We start from the raw sequence: 18841 nt of genomic DNA, 5'->3' as shown, positions 1-18841 counted from the left end.
GCCTATTGAGCCGCGGGGCCGGCCGATATATATATTTTTTCTTTAATAATGCCAGTAGTGCAGAGATTGAGAAATCCTGGGATGAAGTAATGTTTTGTGCATGTATGAAGTCAGGGTCCTCCTGTGCAAATGACTGAGGAGGACACCTTCTCCTCTGGGGTTTTGTTGTTTGATAAGGAAAGCAGATTGGCCAGTACAAACACATGCAAGGGGAACATTTGTCTCAGAAACTTGGAAGAGGGTAGTTGTAAGGATATATTATGCTAACATCTCCAAGATAAGGGAAATCAGTCTGGATAGGGGTGACTGTGCTATGTTTGGGCCTAGCTCCACTCCCTGGGTAGCCTTAAAATGAAATAAGATTGACTGTCTCTCCAGAGGAATTTGTTTTCTTACTTAATGGCAGCTTCATTAAAAGATGGAGCCTTGGGGGTGGGCATTTGTCCTGGTAGTTAACCTGCCAGTTGGGTTGCCACATCCTATATTGGAGTGCCTGGGATTGATTCCAGGCTACACTCTATTCCAGCCTCCTGCTAATGAGTACTTGGTAGGCAGCAAGTGATGGTTCAGGAGTTGGGTCCCTGATTGAGTTACTGGCTGACAGCTTTGGCCTGGCCCAGTCCTGGCCATTGCAGGCACTTGGGGGTATGAACTAGTAGATTTAAGATTGATATCTCTCTCTTTCATTCTCTAATGAAATAATAATAAAAATAAAAGATGAAGCCTTGCAATGTTCATTCCAAGGTGAAATACTAAAAGGCAAATGTCTGAGCTTGCTAAAACAGTGTTACACAGTTATTAAGCAATAAATATAACTCATTACTATATCTTTCCTGGTTCTCATTTAGAGGTGTGGTTGAAGAGAACAAGTATGCACAGGGAGTCGGAAAGTGTGTGCCTATATTTTGGGGTAGAAATTAGGGAGGTTAGAGATCTTCACTGGTGGATGAGATGTAAGAGAAAGCTAAAGACAAAGGGAAAGAACCCAAAGCTATGACTCCATTGGCCTTCTTGTGTACCTGAGTCCCAGACCCTTTTTTCTTTTGCTGACTCATTTCGTAAGAACTAGAGCCCTGCTTCTTCTATCTCTGTGGTTTTTATGCTTACTAAGTCTTTCTTCTCTGGGCTGAAAACTCAGAATCCTGTGGCTTACCTATGTCTCTTTTTTCCTTTAACTGGAAGCCAAGTCTGTCCAGTACAAGTCCAGTCTGATCTGCTGAACCACTCCAGCTTATGTTTCCAGTCATTCTACGTCCCTGTTTTTCTTGGTAATGTTATTCCTGCCTGGGTTTCTGAAATACAGCTTTGTAGAGTAAACAGAGTTAGAAAGAGGCCGGTTAAAGTTTATCTCTGCATTCTCCTTCAGTCTCCACATAGACTTTAGTTTTGCCCCATTTTCTTCTGGAAATCTCTCATTGATTCTGAGAAGTTCTTAGAGCAGCCCATGCTGCTGTTTATAGGTCTTTGACTGTTGTTGACTTTGCATAGCGAATTTATGGCTCATCAGGCTGTTATTAGAGAGTTTTAATGACTTGTTATTGCCAGCCTAGAAGATGTCCAGAAGGATGTGGGAAAACTTTATAAGATTTGTGCAGAGAAGAGATGATTGTATAGATTTTTAATTGGTACATAGGGGACTTTATGGCCTCTGTTAATTTTTCTATGCCCCAAAAGGACATTTGATGTGCTAGGAACTCAGTAAAAAGAAGGCAGCTGTCTGTTAAGTAACCAGGTAGAACCTTGTAATTTACTATCTGTTAGTAAGTTAATAGATATGGTAATAATAGAAAGACACCCCCCCCCCATTGTGTTGAGATCAGCCATTCTCTTCAAATAAAATCCTTCTATTTAGACAAAAGTTAAACATGCTAATGTACCCTAAGACATACTGTAGAATCTAGGTTGAAGAGTACTGACTTTGAAGGAATGAGCCATCGGATGGAAGATTCCCTCCCCCTCTCCTCCACCCCTCCCCTCCTCCCCTCCTCCTTCTCCCTCTCTTTTAAAGAAAGATTTTAAAAGATTCATTTATTTAAAAAAACAAATATTGATTTGCTGAAAAGCATGAGAATGAAGCTCTCTGGGGTTTAGCTTTGGCATGGATAGCAAAATAAACCGAATTCGAATTTAAGTGATATCAGCATTAATAAAGGCAATATAAACACTCAAATTTTGGTTATTTTATAGAATAAGAGGGCACAATAAATGATGGTGGCAATTTCCTAAGTTTTGTACATAGCAGTTAATAAGACACTGATATTTATTGACTAATAAAACTGATTAGACATTTTAAATAAATCTACTTATACTATTTAGATACACAGAAACATTTCAGATGAAATTTGCTTTCCTAAAATACCAAAGGAAATTCCTAAACTTGTATCTTTATATATATATATACATATATATATATTCAAAATAGTATATATTTTTATGTGTGTGTTTGAATTAAATATACCCATGTTAATACATATGTACACATAAATGATTGTAGTTATAGTGGAAAAGTAATTTAGGAATAAGATTATGGATTTATTTTTTTAAAATAAAAATAGTTCTTTTCTCCTAAAGTGATTTTCTTTCAGCACACCAGGAGATCTAAAAAGAATTCTGCTAGTTGAAGTTTTTTAAAGGATGAAACTGATGCTTCATTGATCCTTGATATGTTTATTTATGTGGCTGGTTTTCTGCATGAGGGAAAAAATGTTTCATTAATTACAATGAACTGAGACATGTACCATAGGTGATGTACTTTTTGTGTGTATATCTACTTTATTCTCTTTGCTTTGGAATAAATTGGTAGCTATGTAAATAGGTTCTGATAAAGCAGCCTGTCAGAACACTTTATGAGAAATACATCGTCTACAAAAGAATAGAATGGCAGTGTTGTCAGGTATTTAGGTGGTACCCAGAGACATCTTGTTTTGCTATTGTCTGCAAGATTTGCATCTTTAAGTCATTTTTTCTGGGAGTTTGTGTTAGGCTATTGTAGTGCCTGTATATCAATCAGTGAGGTTGCTTACTTAGGCTTGGAGCTGCAGTTTTTTGCCTTTAATACCAGTGTGAATAACATGCTGGCCTAAGTTTAAACCAATAAAACTTTGACACCAGGGTCACTCAGGGCATCTTTGTTACTATTCATTAAATTAGCACTTTCTAAATTGTGATAACAATATAATTTGATGTCTTTTTGCTTATAAATATATATATATATATTTAACATCCAAGGAGTCAGTAGTGATGGCCCAGCTTTCATTTCTAATATTAATAATTTGTGTTTTCTGTCTTTTTTCTTAGTTAACCAGGCTAAAGGATTATCAATTTTATTGGTCTTTTCAAAGAACCAGCTTTTTGTTTAGCTTATTTTCTCTGTTGATTTCCTGTTTTCGGGTTCATTGTTTTCTGCTCCAAATTTTCATTATTTCTTTTCTTCTACTTGCTTTGGATTTAATTTGCTCTTTTTATAATTTCCTTGGTGAAAGCTTGGATCATTGATTTTTGGGGTTTCTTTTTTTCTAATATATGCATTTAATGCTGTAAACTTCCTCTTGAGTACTACTTTTACTGCATTCCACAAACATTGATTAAGTTGTATTTTCATTTTCAGTTCAAAATCTTTAAAAAATTCTCTTGAGATTTCTTCTTTGATCCATGTACTACTGACAAGTGAGTTGTTTATTCTTGCCACATACTTTTTGCTCACTAGCACAGTTGTGCTAAGATACAACCAGGGAAGAGTCTTGTTCCTACAGATAAAACTCAACATTGGATTTCTAAATGGGGAAAGATTTAGGAAGAGGAGAAAGAATCTTTTTTTAAAAAGATTTATTTAATGACAGAGTTACAGAGAGGCAGAGGCAGAGAGAGAGAGAGAGGTCTTCCATCTGCTGGCTAACTCCCCAGATGGTTGCAATCGCCGGAGCTGCGCTGATCTAAAGTCAGGAGCCAGGAACTTCTTCAGGGTCTCCCACTTGGGTGCAGGGACCCAAGCACTTGGGTCATCTTCTACAGCTTTCCCAGGCCATAGCAGAGAGCTGGATCGGAAGTAGAGCATCCAGGACTCCATCCGGTGTCCATATGGGATGCCGGCTCTGCAGGCGGCAGCTTTACCTGCTGTGCCACAGTGCTGGCCCCCACTGAATTTTCTTTGATGCTCTGACTAGCTTATTTTCAAAATAGATTTGAGGCTGACAGTAAAACACACTTATATAATTGAATCATTATTACATTGATAAAAAGTATGTGAGGCCAGCGCCGCGGCTCAGTAGGCTAATCCTCCGCCTTGCAGCGCCGGCACACCGGGTTCTAGTCCCGGTTGGGGCACCAATCCTGTCCCGGTTGCCCCTCTTCCAGGCCAGCTCTCTGCTGTGGCCAGGGAGTGCAGTGGAGGATGGCCCAAGTGCTTGGGCCCTGCACCCCATGGGAGACCAGGAGAAGCACCTGGCTCCTGCCATCGGATCAGCGCGGTGTGCCAGCAGCAGCACGCCTACCGCGGCGGCCATTGGAGGGTGAACCAATGGCAAAAAGGAAGACCTTTCTCTCTGTCTCCCTCTACTGTCCACTCTGCCTGTCAAAAATAAAAAAATAATAATTAAAAAAAAAAAAAGTATGTGATAGAATGGAGAAAATAGCTGTGATATAAGGCTAGTCCTGTTAAGTATTAGTAATTTCCTTGAAAGGAACTAGACAGTAGATAATTTTAGATTAACGTTTCTGAAAAATGCTGTAATTTCCTGTCATTGATTGAAAAGATGAGAAGTTGTTTTTTAAGGAAAGTTAAAGAATTTATCTTAAATATCTTAAATATTGTGACCAAATGGTAGATTGTTTCACCATTTCATAGAGATGAGCTGCAGTTAGTATCTGCAGATAGTTTGGTTACTTTTGTACAGATTGGTAACATCACTCATTTTTCTCTTACTTATGTTCCATCTTGATTCTTCTACCCCAAACTCCCAAAAGAAAGATTGAGCTAGGTAATAGACATGTAGAAAAAAAAAGGAGGGTGAAATTGTGAAGGTGATGCAAATACTTTGACAGGGTCTGTCCCTGTTACTGGATGTGGACCATAAATTGGGATCTGAACTTCATAGGAGAAACTGGGTCAAATAAAAGCAGCCAGAAGTGGAAGCCTCACACTGATGTAAGAGCAGGTATGGTTAATGGTATTTGTAAAAGCTTCACTTCCAGAGTTTGAGGACTCTCACTCTAGTCTTTTGTCATCAGTGTGACTTAGTTTTGTTTACTTTTTCTGACTTCTCTTTTTTTCTTCCTACTTCAGATACTTAAAATGGAAATCACTGGATTCAACTGATTCTCCTTGGTCTCACAGGCTGTACAAGTCACCATTTGCTGACTGTTTCTAGATGTCTTCCCTAGTAAGAGCTGATGTGCACCCTTTTAGGCACTGCTTGGTTGGGGGCAACTTGTAAGGATTTGCTGCCCATTCTGGAGGTAGGTGAAAGATAGCATGAGTGGAACAGCTTTCCCCAAACATCTCTTGTGAAGTTATTACAGGTTACACAGTGCCTTTGAGATTTACAAACACAATAGTCATCAAGTAACCTTTTTAGGAGTTGAGACCTGAGAGAAGATTTTCTTGTGAGTCCTTGTGGCGAGGACACTGGAAAGGTAGTATTCTCTTAACAACATCCCTGTGTCTGCTGCAATAATGATTTTCACACAGTTGCTACTTGTAATGGCCCTCAGTTCAAGTCAGGTGCTTAATATCAGAGTACAGTTTGGTAGAAATGCTTCTTTTAGGATGTGAAACTGTATGGTTGAATGAAGTTCTGATGCTTAGGGTTGACTTAGAGACATATTTTAAGCAGTGGTTTCCTTTTTTAAAATTGAATTAAAATTTACACAAAATAAAATTAACTGTCTTATGCTGTACAGTTTAGTGGCATTTACAGTGTTGTGTAACCCCTACCCTTTTCTAGTTTGAAAACTTTTCATCATCCCCAAAGAATACCTTGTTGGTATTAAATAATTACTTTTTGTTCCTGTGGTCCTCCGTCCCCTGACAATCACATTCTTCTTTCTATCTCTAAGAGTTTTCCTATTCTAGATACTTCACATTAAAGAAATCATATAATATGTGACCTTATGATCTGCTTCCTTCACTTACCATCATGAAGTCGTAGGGCGTATCAGTACTTTATTTTAATGACTGGATCATATCCCATTGTATGCCTGTATTACGTTTTGTTTACCTAATCATCTGTTGATGGGTATTTAAGTTGTTCACACCTTTTGTGTTATTGTGAATCATGTTGCTATGAACATTTGTGATAAAGTATTGGAGTGCCTGTTTCAAATTCTTTTTTTTTTTTTTAAGATTTATTTATTTATTTGGAACTCAGAGTTGCAGAAAGAGAGAAGAAGAGAGAGAGAGAGGGAGGTGTCTCTCATCCACTGGTTCACTCCCCAGTTGGCCGCAACAGCTGGAGCTGTGCCAGTCTGAAGCTAGGAGCTAGGAGCCTCTTCTGGATCTCCCATGTGGGTGCAGGAGCTTCCTCTGGGTCTTCCCATGTGGGTACAGGGGCCCAAGGACTTGGGCCATTTTCTACTGCTTTCCCAGGCCATAGCAGAGAGCTGGATTGGAAGAGGAGCAGCTGGACTCGAACTGGCACCCATATGAGATGCCACACTGAAGGCGGCAGCTTTACCTGCTATGCCACACTCCGGCTCCTGTTTTAATTCTTTTAGGTATTTAGCCAGGAAAAGAATTGCTGGGTTATATCATAATTCTGTATTTAGCTTTCTGAATAACTAACCTTAAGTCGTTTTAAATTCCTACCAGCAGTGTATAAGGGGTTCAGTTTCTCCCTATCCTCACCACTTGTTTTCTGTTTTTTTTTTTAAATAAATTAAATATAAAATTTTTCTTGTTGTAGCCATTTCATGGGTATGAAGTGATATTTCATTGTGGTTTCCATTTGTATTTCTCTGATAACCAGTGATGTTGAACAATTTTTGTATGCTTGTTGGCCATTTGTATATCTACTTTGGAGAAATATCTATTCAGAGAGATTTGCCTTTTTTTTTTTTTCTTTTAAAGAGACAAAGAGACACATATGGAGAAAGAGATAGACAAAGAACTCCTATCTACTGGTTACTCCACAGATGCCTGCAACAGCTGAGGCTGGGCCAAGCCAAAGCCAGGATCTATGAACTTAATCCATCTCCATTGTGGATGGCAAGGGCCTAATCATTTGAGCCATTACTCTCTGACTCCTAGGGTCCACATTAGTAGGAATTTGGATTCAGGAGAATGGGACTTGAACCCAGTTACTCTGATATGGCATGGTGGGCATCTTAACCTGGTCCACTGTCTTAACCAAAGTTCTACCTTGTCTTTTATTGATGAGTTGTGAAGACTTATATATTCTGAATACTACTAAACCCTTATTAAAATACTCAGTTCCCCTAGAAATGTGCCAGGGGATTTCAAATCAGTCTTACCAAGGAGGCAGGTACCAATGCCAGCACACTTGGTAAAGTGATAAGTATAAATACACAACCGATCAAAAAAGATAGGGTATGTGTCGAAGAGATTTCACAAATAAGACCAGTGTAAGCAAATAATGAAGGATAGAATTAAAAGGGAGAGAATGATCCTGCAGGGGAAGCAGGACACACAGCAGACTCATAGAATGGCAAATGCCCAAAACAGCACTCCTGGCTCAGAATCAACCCTTGGGACATTCGGATCTGGCTAAAAGGTCCATGAGAGTCTCACAGGCATGGAAAGCCATGACACGGTGGCAAAAAACAATCTAAATGAAAGACCCTGGTGAACAAGACCCCAGCAAAAGGAACAGGCCATCAAGGAGAGAGGCGCCTTTCTCTGAAGGGAGGAAGGAATCTCCACTGTGACACGGCCTTGACTAAACAAGTTCAGAGTCGGTGAACTCAAGGGACTTCTATAGCCTAGACAGCTCATAGCAAGAGTCTCGGGTGATTGCTGACGTCACAAATAAGAGTGCCAGTTGTTAAATCAACAACGGGAGTCACTGGGTACATGCTCCCCACGTAGGATCTCTGTCCTTAATATGTTTTACTATGAAATGTAAAAACACTACTAGTCGAACAATACCCTATACCTTGTGCGGTTGTGTGAATGCAGCCTGTTGAAATCCTTGCTTAGTATATACTAGGTTGATCTTCAGTATATGAAGGTAATTGAAAATGAAACTCGATAAAGGGTGGGATGGGAGAGGGAGAGGGGAGGGCCACGGGAGGGAGGGAGGTTCGGGGGGGGGAGCCACAACAATACAAAAGTTGTACTTTGTAAATTCACATTTATGAAATAAAAAATAAAAAATAAAATATTGAGTTCCCAATAAAGATTACAAAGCATGCAAACGAGATTGCTCCCTTGTACTAAAAAAGAAATTGACACAAGCTATTCAAAAGGAAGCCAAACATTAGACTTAATTTGCTAAAGACTTTACATTAACTGTCTAAATATACTGAAAGAGCTGATAGAAACTGTGGATAAATAGCTAAAGGAGGCATGAGTGTTTGACTTAGTGGTTAAGAGGCTGGCTAGGACATCTATAGCCACATTGGAGTACTCCTGATTTCAGATTCCTGGTGATGTGGACCCTGGTAGAGAGTGGTGATGGCTGAAGTGTTTGGGATCCTGCTACCCATATGGGATACCTAAGATTGAGTTTGGGCTTTGACCCACCCTCAATGTTGTAGGTACTAGGGAAGGAACCAGCAGATAAATTCAGTTAGCCTCTCTTTCTTGTTCATTCATTCTCTCTCTCTCTCATAAATAAATGAAATATGATCAAGTAGGTAATATCAGTAAAGAGAAATTATCAAAGGAACCAAATAGAAATTTTGGAACCAAAAGGTACAATACCTGGAGTAAAAAATTCACTTGTCGGTGTCTAATGCAGATTTGAACAGCCTTGGGTCAACAAACTTGAAAAGAGGGTGATAGAAATCACCCAGACTGTGGATGGTGTTGTGGTATAGCCAACAAAACTGCTGCCCACTATGCCGGCATCCATGTGGGCACTAGTTGGAGTCCTGGTTGCTGCACTTCCTCTTCAGTTCCTTGCTAATGGCCTGGGAAAAGTGGTGGAAGATGGTCTGAATGCTTGGGCCTCTCCATGTGGGAGACCTAGAAGAAGCTCCTGGCTCCTGGCTTTGGCCTGGTGCGATGCTGACTGTTGCAGACACTTGGGGAGTGAACCAGCGAATTGAAGATCTCTCTGTCTCTCCCTCTCCCTCTCTCTATGTAACTCAGACTTTCAAAATAAATAAATAAATTTTAAAAAAGAAAGCACCCAGACTGAGGAATAGAAAGCAAAAAGAATAAAGAAAAATGGGCAGAGCTTAAGAAACTCATGTGGTAATATCAGGCGTATCAACATACGTGTTATGGGAGTCCTAAAAGGAGAAAAGAGACAGGACTAGAAAGATTCTTTGAGGTAGTAATAATGGCTGAAAAGTCCCCATTTTTATGAAATTGATGAATTTATATATCCAAGAAGATAAACAAAATTCAGACAGGATAAACTCAGAGAGATCCACAGCTAGACATATTATAATAAAATTGTTACAAGCCATAGAGAAGAGAGAACATTGAAAGCAGCAAGAGCAAAATGACTTGTCACATATGAAAGATTCTCAATAGGATTTCAAACTGATTAGTCATCTGAAACCATGGAGACAGTGGGAAGATATATTAAAATATTATCCAAGAATTCTATATTTGGCACAATTATCCTTCAAAAATGAAGGCGAAATTAAAATGGTTCCATATGAAAATTAAGAAAATTCATTGGTAGTAGACTTGTAGCCCTACAAGAAATGCTAAAGGGAATCCTTTAGGCTGAGATTAAGGGACATAAGCCAGTAACTCGAAGCTGTATGAGGAAAGATAGATCATTTGGCAAGGTAACAATATAGTAAATATAAAACTGTCATTACTGGGGCCAGCGTGGTGGCGTAGCTGGTTAAGCCACTGTGTGCAGTGCTGGTATCCCATATGGGCTCTGACTCCAGTCCTGGCTGTTCTACTTCTGGTCCAGCTCTCTGCTTATGCACCTGGAAATGCGGTGGAAGATGGCCCAAGTGCCTGGGCTTCTGCACCCACATGGGAGACCCAGCAGAATTTCTGGGCTCCTAGCTTTAGCCTGGCCCAGCTCCAGAGGTTGTGGCCATTTGGGGAGTGAACCAGCAGATGGTAGACCTCTCTCTCTGACTCTCCCCCCCCACCTCTCTCTCTCTCTCTACCTTTCAAATAAATAAAATCTTAAAAAAAACTATCATTACTGTAGTTTTGGATTGTGCTGCCTCTTTATTACCCCTACAGTATTTGACAGATAAATGCATAAAACAATAATTATGAATATATGACAGTGGGCACACAATGTAGAGGAATGTAAATTGTGACAACAACAACATAATAGTAGGGAAGGGCGGAAATGGATAAGGTCAAAGTTAATACATGGTATTGATGCTAAGCTGATATCAATTCAAACTATATTGTTACAAATCTAGGAAATTAATTGCAATCTCCATGGTAACTACTAAGAAAATCAATAGAATACGCCATGTTACTAGGGGAACAAAAGGAAAAAAATCTCCATTTATTATCTCAAATAGATGACCAAAAAGCATCTTACAAAATTTAACATCTTGTAAAAAGTCTGCAAACTAGGAATAGAATGGAAGTTTCTTAATGTGGTAAATGACATTTATGAAAAGACCACAGCTAACATCATACTCAGTAATGAAGGACTGAAAACTTTCTTCCTAAGATCAAGAAGGTGAGGATGACTTCTTTCACCTTTGCAATTCTACAGTATACTTGGAGTCTGAACTAGAGTAGTAATGCAAGAGAAGGCAATGGAAGGCATCTGTATTGGAAAGGAAGTAGTTAACACTATCTCTATTTGAAAATGACATAATTCTGTGTAAAGAAGATCCCTAAACACACACATACACACATAATCACAACCAGTAAGAGAATTCAGCAAAATTTCAGGTGTGTTTCTAAACTCTAACAATGAAAAAAAAATCTAAAAGGAAAATTTTTTAGTATTTACTTTTTTTAAAAAAAGATTATTTATTTATTTATTTATTTATTTATTTATTTATTTATTTATTTCAGAAGTGGAGTTAGAGAGAGAGAGACAGAGAAAGGTCTTCCATCCGCTGGTTCACTACCCACTGGCCGCAACAGGCAGTGCTTGAGCTGATCCAAAGCCAGGAGCAAGGAACTTCTTACAGGTCTCCCATGTGGGTGCAGGGGCCCAAGTACTTGGGCCATCTTCCACTGCTTTCCCAGGGTATAAGCAGAGAGCTGGATTGGAAGAGGAGCAGCTGGGATTCAAACGGTTACCTGTATGGAGTGCTGGCACCACAGGCAGAGGCTTAGCCTACCATGGCACAATGCCACCTCCTAAAAGGAAATTGAAAATTATTTTATTTATAGTAGCAGCCAAAAGAATGAAATATCTGTGAGTAAATTTAAATATAAGAGCAGAAGACTTGAATATGAAGACTACAACACATTGCTGGAAGAGATTAAACAGGACCCAAATAAATGAAATTAGTGTTTATGGATTTAAAGACCTGTTATTATTAAGATGGTGCTATTTCCTAAAAACAATCTGTTGATTCGATGTAATAGTTACCAAAATTCCAGTGGTCGTTTTTTCTTCAAAAATGGGAAGAGCAGTTCTCAAATTCACATGAAATTGCAGGGAGCTCTGATTAGTGAAAGTAATCTTAATAAAGAACAAAATTGGAGAACTTAAGCCTTCTGATTTGAAAACTTATTATAAAGTTATAGTATTCAAAAGAGTGTGTTAATGGCATAAGGATAAATGAATGGACTAATGGAATTGAGAGTCTAGAAATACAGCCAGCATCTATGGCCAGTTGACTCTCAACTAGTGCCAAAAGACCATTTAATAGGGAAAAGTAGTCTGATCAACAAATGTGCTAGGAGAATTGGACAACTGCAGGCAAGAAAATGAAGTTGGAATTGTTGGACCTCTCAGTTGCAGAGATGCCCACTTGCTCGGGAGGACGCCCAAAGATCCAGACTCCAGACCAGTTGATGCAAAAAGCACGAGGTTTTTATTGAACGTTTGCGCAAACGGGCCCCCACCTCAGGCGGTGAGGAGCCCTGAGCGGCAGTTTCACACAGGTTATATAGGCAACAAATTAGCATATTCCTAATGCACATGCGTAGGATTGGTCAGTTCAGAGGGACCATTAGCATATGGGAGAATGCTGGCGAAGAATGCTGGTAGAGAGTGCTGGTGGAAAATGCAGAGGTGAGACGGGATTGGCTGGTTCGGAGGGACAATTAGCATACCGGAGAATGCTGAGGGAGAGGGCTGAGGTGTTACAGGATTGGCCGGTCGCAGTGACATCATAAGTGCGCGCCTAGAGACTCTCTGAAGGGGAGGGGCAGCTCTGCTCTGGGCGCGCCCAGAGGTTTCCCGGAGGGGAGGGGCAGTTCTGCTCTGGGCGTGCCCAGAGATTCTCTGAAGGGGATTGACTTTTCCTTCCCAGAGAATGTCCTGCCCGCTAGACTCTGGGGAACATCTAACCTCTTAAGAAGCCCCTGATATTTGCCCAGGCCTAGGTTTCTTGTCCCTCCCCCCATAAGGGTCCTTCAGAATCTTACTTTAATGCACCAAAATTAACTCAGAATGGTCAAAAACCTAAATATAGGAGCTAAAACTATAAAGCTGTTAGAAGAAAATCTAAGGATAAATTTTAATGACCTTTGCTTGAGCAGTGGATTCTTAGATTTGTCACTGAAAGCATAAGCAACAAAAGAAAAGAAAAATGGTCTTCATAAAAGTTAAAAAATCATTGTCAGGGTTGGTGCTGTGGCACAGTGGGTTAACACCCTGGCCTGAAGCTCCGGCATCCCATATGGGTGCGGGTTCTAGTCCCGGCTGCTCCTCTTCCAATATAGCTCTCTGCTATGGCCTGGGAAAGCAGTAGAAGATGGTCCAAGTTCTTGGGCCCCTGCACCTGCATAGGAGACCCGGAAGAAGCTCCTGGCTCCTGGCTTCAGATTGATGCAGCTCTGGCCATTGCGACCATCTGGGGAGTGAGCCAGCGGATGGAATACCTCTCTCTCTGTCTACCTCTCTAACTCTGTCTTTCAAATAAATAAAATAAATCTTAAAAAAAAATTATGGTCAAGAAATTGAACAGACATGCTGCGAGATCGGAGAAAATATTTGGAAATCACATAGCTGATAAGACAGAAGCTTCCTTATTTAATTCAAGAAATTATTATTTCAATTCGGTTTTTTTTTCTGCAGTTTATTGGTTGCTCTCCACAGCATGCTGTGTTGTGGTAGCGGTTAATCACTGCTTAAGTAGACCTGTTCCCCATGCTTTCTCCAGTTGAATTTTGTTTACCAATGGGCAACTGTTGTGTGTACATACAACACATTTTACTTAATATTATAATTAAATAATTTAGCTAAATCTAAATATTGTATAAATTGATAAAATATGAGAACAGAAAGATACTTCTCAGGAAACAAGGTTTAATGCATTAGAATAGCTTCATGAGAATCAGTCAATAAAAATTTGCTTTTGACTTGATTGTAGGTGACACAACTATGTGTTGTGAAAAAAATTATAAAAGTTCTGCATGGGTTCTACATTGATTGCTTTGCAAGTATTGCAAGTATCTTTACTAAACACTAATGTTATTATCTACATTAAAGAGGCAAAGACTAAAAAAAAAAAAAAGTGTGTCTTATTTGGAGTGTTTTATGCCAGGAAGAAATATGTAATTCTAGTCAACAGAGTCTCATATACAAAGTAAACACTTCATCCCTCACCAAAAGATTAGCGAATGGATGTATATTTATATCTTTAAATGATATAAGTATTTATGATTCCATCAGTCAAGTTTTAAAATTAACAAATGACTGTCCAATCTCATCATTCTATGCAAAGGAAATTTTTTACTGTTACCTTTTACTCCAAAGACAGAACACTCCAACTCTAATTCAATATAACTGCAAGGGATTTTATCTTTCTTTCTTTCTTTTTTTTTTTTTTTTTTGACAGGCAGAGTGGATAGTGAAAGAGAGAGAGACAGAGAGAAAGGTCTTCCTTTTTGCCGCTGGTTCACCCTCCAATGGCCACTGCGGCCGGCGCATCGCGCTGATCCGAAGCCAGGAGCCAGGTGCTTCTCCTGGTCTCCCATGAGGGTACAGGGCCCAAGGACTTGGGCCATCCTCCACTGCCTTCCCGGGCCATAGCAGAGAGCTGGCTTGGAAGAGGGGCAACCGGGATAGAATCCAGTGCCCCGACCGGGAGTAGAACCCGGTGTGCCGGCGCCACAAGGCAGAGGATTAGCCTGTTGAGCCACGGCGCTGGCCGGGATTTTATCTTTCATAACATATTTCTATGTTAGATCCCAGGCCTAGGTGACTTGGCAGCCTATAGTGTCACCACCAAGCCATCTCTCTTTTCTCCTGTCTTCAGTGTATTTTCCCTTAGACTGGCCCTTGTCAAGATTGCAAGGTGGCTATAATATGTCCAGAAGTAGAAAGCACCAACCATTCTTCATTTATAGGAATAAGGAACCTATCCCAGAAATCTCTTAGCAGACTCCTTATATGTTTCATTGGCCAGAAATGGGTCATTTCCCCACCCTTAAGGCAAGTAGAAGCAAGGACTCATCAGACTTTAACCTTGGAGGTAGGGTTTACTCTGAGTCATGTGGGGCACAAGCAGACACCTGAATAAAATCACGTTCTGATAACAACAGAGGGCAAACTTGGCTCTTGAAAAGGTGGTTACAGATGGATTGCAAATCCTTTATGTAATATTCCTTGAATGTTATTTCTTAAAACTTTTGATAAGGTGGAGCAGCAGAGAATTCAAGGTTATTTTCTTTATTTGAGCATCCAGAGTTTTGCTATTCAGAATTCTTGATAAAAAAAAAAAAAAGATCCCTGTGCTTCACAATGGTCTTCTGAGTGAGTGCCAGGGTGTTGTGCCCTTCTGAAAAATTTTAAGGAATTTAGAAATCATAGACTAATTGGCTACCTCACCTTTTATGGAAGGGATCAAGAGTAGACTGTTGTAGACTGTGATTATGGCTGTCAAGAATGTTTTTCTCTCATTCCAATTTAGTAACAGCAGCTCCTTATATTTGGGGATTCCTTTCCCATTTCATTTCATGTGGGTTTGGTAAGGATAATAATTATGTTGAATCTAAAACCTCTGGATTTCCTGTTGGCAATTCCCAAGCTGCAAAAGTAGGCATGGGATTTAGGCCTGGATAATCAGGAGATCCCCATCTTCTAGGCTACAATAATATATTCAGGGACAGGACTGGTGCTGTGGCTTAGCAGGTAAAGCCACCACCTGCAGTGCCGGCTCCCCATATGAGTGCCTGTTTGAGTCCCTGCTGCTTCACTTCCAATCCAGCGCTCTGTTATAGCCTGGGAAAGCAGTAGAAGATGGCCCAAGTCCTTGGGCCCCTGCACCCATGTGGGAGACCTGGAAGAAGCTCCTGGCTCCTGGCTTCCGATCAGCGCAGCTCCAGCCGTTGCAGCCAATTGAGGAGTGAACCAGCAGATGGAAGTCTCCCCTCCCTCCCCTTCTCTCTCTCCCTGCCTCTAATTCTCTCTCTGTGTAACTCTGACTTTCAAATAAATAAATAAATCTTTAAAAAATAATATATTCAGGGAAAGGCACGTGTTCTAATCATGGAAATTAGAATCCTCCCTAGAACTTTTGTGGTATAGCTAGTGAGTTAGTCATTTATGCTTTTAGGATAGATGTACCAAACAAATGGTAGCTTAGAGCTTATTTCCTGTATCATATGAAGGATGCACGTGGATCAGAAGAGAGGAAAGTTGTAGACAAGGAGACACAGAGACTAGGTTTGGTGGGTGATGGATGAGAGCAAACGTGTTTCCTACCAATTTTCTTCTGTTCTATGAAATATCCAAAAAATTTTCCTAGGTAGATGAGCTAATGTATTTGGTGTTTTGCTTAGGCAGGTTTGAACTGTTTTTTTGTCATTGTAACTTCAAACATCCTGTTTAAAACATTATCTAAGGAAGTATCTGAGGAATAGAGTCATGGTTTTCCTTAGAAGATTCACATTAGTACTTGGTTTAATGAACTACTGACGCCCCAGTGTTCTATGCTGAAGGGCACGCTCCTGTTAAGTCCAACTCAGAATTTTTCCAAAGCTGATATTACTAATTGCTCATCATGACCACAGGAAAAAAAATCTCAACTTGGAAATGATCAGTGGGCAATTTAAGCACTGTAGCTTGTTTCTGCTTTAGGATAAGTGAGCTGCAAAGGTTTTCCCTGAGAGATGTTATTCAGCTAAATATAGGAAGATATAACCTTCAAAAATATTTGAAGAGAATCCCCAAGTTAAATGAAATAATTTTAGAGCAGTTGATCTTGAGTCACTGTTTGTGAGGCTAATTTAATACTGGAAGTTGTCTCTTTGATTATTCATGATTTATAAAACTATAACCAAATAATCTGTGTGTCAAATACTTATCTTTATGTTCTCTATTGTTGGAATTCATGCACCCAGGGGACATTACAATTGTTATGTATTCAGAGCAAATTTAATGTAATTCTAATTATCAAAGATATTGGAGAGGCCAGTGTTGCAGTGTAGCAGGTAAAGCTGCCGCCTGTGAGGCTGGCAGCCGATATGGGCGCCAGTTCATGTGTTGGCTGCTCCACTTCTGATCCAACTCCCAGCTAATGGCTTGGAAAAAATCAGCAGAAGATGGTCCAAGTGTCTAGGCCCCTGCCTCCCATGTGGGAGACTCCAAAGCTCCTGGATTTGGCCTGGCTTAGCCCTGGCCATTATGGCCATCTGGGAAATGGGCAAGAAGATGGAAGATCTCTCTATCTCTCTCACTTTCTCTGACTTTCAGATAAATAAACAAAATCTTAAAAGATACTGGGTAGGAACTGAATGATTGGAGGATGTAATGACAAAGAATTGAGGTTAGGAGCTCCCAAAGGCAGTTTATGTTTCCTAGTCAGGTGGCATCACAGTAAAATAGTTCTGCTTTTGGAGCTTAGTATGTCCACATACACTTGGGGAGAAACACTGAACCAAATGGAACCAGGAAAGAATAAGCATGCCAGAAGAATTTAGCATTTTTACATCTGTGAGATTTCAGTAGAGTTAAAACTTTTACTTGTTTCTTCAAAGATAAATAAGGGACATATGCAGAGAAAAGAATGGGTACAGATTAATTTCAGAGCAAGATGTGAAGTTAATGTAGTAAAACAAATGTTTCAGCATGCAATTTAAATTCTTTAATTGCATTGAAAACATGGGCTAACACCAGCCCCATAGTGACTCTATCAAGACAAGGAAATACAGAGCTCCAGCCCTCCTTGGTGTGCATCCAGTAGTGTTTTCAGTTGTTCTGGTTTGCTGTGGACTGAGGAAAAAATTGTATGTTGTTCAAGGGAATGAATTATAAACTAAGTGTGGCCACAAATAAAACCCTCTTTTCTACCCAGTGCCTATCTCTGAATAATTTGGGGTTTCTAAAAATGTAAACCAGTCTGATAATCTCCTGAGCGGCAGACCATCTGCAAATCAGTTTCATTTGCTCTGAGTTAGGTATTGAAAGAATCAGTAGTCAGACTTGAAAAGACTGTTTTGATAAAGTAGGACAGACTGTGCTACACCCAAGAGACTGATAATCTTGCCAAGACTGGTTAGCAGTTTTTTACTTAAAGGTGTTTTGCCACATAGTTTGTGCAAAAAACTAAAGATCAGGCTCCTGAGTTTTGCATATATGCATTAATAAATCATGTTATTGAACTAGGGCAGGCACTATGTATATTTGAGGGGTAGAATTTGAGTGGGGTGGTGGGAAGTGGTGGAAAGGGATTGACCTGAATAGCGAATAAGTAGGTAGGGGTGATTTTTTGGACAAGATAATTAATAAAATATTTATTATGACTGTGGACTCTACTGAGTTTTTGGTGACCTTTGTCAGGGAAATATTTCCACTTATAAAAAAAGACATACCTTAAAAAACTGCTGAATATGAGAACATAAAATATAAAAGCAATTATGTAAAATGGGAAGGAATTTATAACTGTGGTAATTATTTTATAATTTATTTACAGTCAGCTTGCTTACTGGGACAGAGGACAAATCTTTGTACCTTCTCAAAAGAGAAATCAAATATTACGTTCAATTAGCATTTAAGGCAAAAATAAGACTTCCGCTATGTTGAACTTGTTTCTTGCTGAAATTGCCTACCCAGAGTAGCACTACATCGTTCAGTGGTATATACTCTGTGTCTGTTTATGTAGTGATACCATACCTAGTATTTTAAAGGAAAACAATTAACAAGTGAAAAAGAAACTAGTAAATAAAAACTTTAAGATTAGAACATATTATCTATTATTTTTAACCTGGACGATCTGTTTATTACCTTTCTCCATTTAGTATTGTGCATTTGTTAGTAGTTAATAATTAAGTGTTGTCTAATGTATTTTTCTTTTTATGACTTTATACATTATCAAATGGTGTGGCAGATGCTCTTAGATCCATGTCATGTTTTGTTGGAAGTGCTTTCTTAGGCTATTAAGTGAACAAGGGGCATCTGTGATCTTTTGTTTATTTTCAAAATTATGATGACCTATGATATGCGTTAGAGGGTATTAATTTTTGTTTTTTCTCCAGGTCCTTGTCATGCCAAAGATATGCATTCTAAGCGCTGACACAAATAATGCGCACAAAGTGGTACAGTTTATTTAACAGGTGAGAAGGTGAACACATACACACACACACACACACACA

The 18841-nt window shown here is 39.5% G+C and overlaps 1 protein-coding gene across 7 annotated transcripts in view; it reads left to right on the top strand.

The window, feature by feature from the left end:
- The window catches only part of FHIP1A (FHF complex subunit HOOK interacting protein 1A), a 307163-nt gene that overhangs the window by 118736 nt on the left and 169586 nt on the right, over positions 1 to 18841 (top strand). For 2 of the 7 annotated variants that reach the window (XM_062199499.1, XM_062199498.1), the window contains exon 3: positions 5282 to 5454. The exons of 4 other annotated variants lie outside the window; for them this stretch is intronic. The gene's annotated coding sequence lies outside the window, so the exon portion shown is untranslated. Of the gene's footprint in view, positions 1 to 5281; positions 5455 to 18724; positions 18803 to 18841 lie in introns of all 7 variants that reach the window. One more of the 7 variants, XM_062199500.1, reaches the window with a different exon arrangement.

This window comes from Lepus europaeus, chromosome 8 (genome assembly GCF_033115175.1).
Source record: "Lepus europaeus isolate LE1 chromosome 8, mLepTim1.pri, whole genome shotgun sequence".
NCBI lineage: Eukaryota > Metazoa > Chordata > Mammalia > Lagomorpha > Leporidae > Lepus > Lepus europaeus.
The sequence above is the reverse complement of the archived record's forward strand: the minus strand, read 5'-3'. Positions and strand labels throughout refer to the sequence as shown.